General features: G+C 33.8%; 1 long non-coding RNA gene across 1 annotated transcript; it reads right to left on the bottom strand.

Annotated features, from left to right (window-relative positions):
- Nucleotides 1-681: 681 nt before the first annotated feature.
- LOC111383619 lies at nucleotides 682-1,491 on the bottom strand. The gene is made up of 3 exons (XR_002700770.1): nucleotides 1,451-1,491; nucleotides 909-956; nucleotides 682-830 (listed from the first exon to the last, which is right to left on the bottom strand). It is a non-coding gene; the product is annotated as an uncharacterized LOC111383619 (long non-coding RNA).

Below are 1,491 nucleotides of genomic sequence, written 5' to 3' on the forward strand. Positions count from 1 at the left end.
CAAGTATTAAAATGACTCAAATTTCATGAACAGATCGTCAATGGTGTGAGTAGATGAAGATCTTCAACCAACCAGATAACTAGACGAACAAAATCATGACATGTACAGTTCATCCATACCCCTACTGACAGCTGATTGAACATAAGAACCATTTCTTGCACAAGGACATTTAGTAAATTTTAGATAGTCATAAATAATAGAATTTCAGTTGAAAAATGAAAAAAAATCAAGACAATTTACCAAAAGACACAATTGTGTTAAATTAATTTTCTTTACTAGCAGAAATTTCTACAATTGCTTGTCATTTTCACTCAGCCTCTTGACCTTTTTCCTTCCTACTACAAAATAAAAGGCTCCAATGGTGCAAGTTGCATCGGACTGAAAGACCTCAAAATTTTCTTCTAGAAGTTGACGACAAGGGAAAAGAATGACACCAGTTTCCCAATAGCTCATCGCATCCACGTAAATTGTTCATGACTTATGTTTTCGAGTAACATAGGTGAACTGGACAAATTTTATGTAACATAAAGAACACTTCTATTCAGAAAATTGACCGCATCCATTTGTTTTCCCAATCATTGCAAAGGTATCAAATAAATTATCCTCAAAAGGGAAAACAAGGACGTGTAAATACATCTAATTTTGTCATTCCAAGTTAAGAGTGACCTTTTTTTTTTTTTAAACTCCTTGCCAGAGATACCAGCTATGGTAACAAAAAATGACAAAACACTCAAGTACTACTGGCCCACAAGATCAATTCAATCAAGATAAGAGAACATTACAATCTGAAGTTTAATTGTCTTTCCATCTTGCTCCACAGTGCGTATTTTCTGCAAAAAGTAGAAATGTGGTCAGAATGTAAATTGTGCCAGCTAAAACAAACCAAAAAATCAAGTTCAAGAACTCACAAAGTCAACGCCAATCGTGCTGATGTAACTTTCCAGGTATGAATCATCCTGGATGAGAAAGATAATCAAGGATCAGAGTTATGAAAAAAAAAAACAATTTGGAGGAAAAATGATTTATTTAAAAAAAAATCTGGATTTATTGCTATCATATCAGCTCGGCGCTTGAGATGTTAATAATGGGAATCACAACAATCTCTGATTACCCGAGAGTGATACAGTATGCTATGCACCACATTACTCTCTACGGAAATTAGAATAGGAGTAAAAAAAAAAAAATGGTAAGACTAGTTACTAAAATGTGTGCAATCAATCTGAGAGCTATATCATTTGATTCAATTAAACAAATTCAACCATCAATAGGAGGAAAAGAATAGCAACCTGCTGATCGATAAAATTCAATTAGGCATCTTCAGTTTGAAAAAGAATCTACTATAGTGAAAGTAAAGGCCCACATACTAACTTCGTAAGAACAACTAATTAACATCCAAGAGCATTGCAGGATTTATCTAAACAGTCATATTTAAGCAACAATGAAGGCTTACAGCAAATCTCAGGAGAAGACATGACTTGCCAACACCTGAAT

Source organism: Olea europaea, unplaced genomic scaffold (assembly GCF_002742605.1).
Source record: "Olea europaea var. sylvestris unplaced genomic scaffold, O_europaea_v1 scaffold27258, whole genome shotgun sequence".
Classification (NCBI taxonomy): domain Eukaryota; kingdom Viridiplantae; phylum Streptophyta; class Magnoliopsida; order Lamiales; family Oleaceae; genus Olea; species Olea europaea.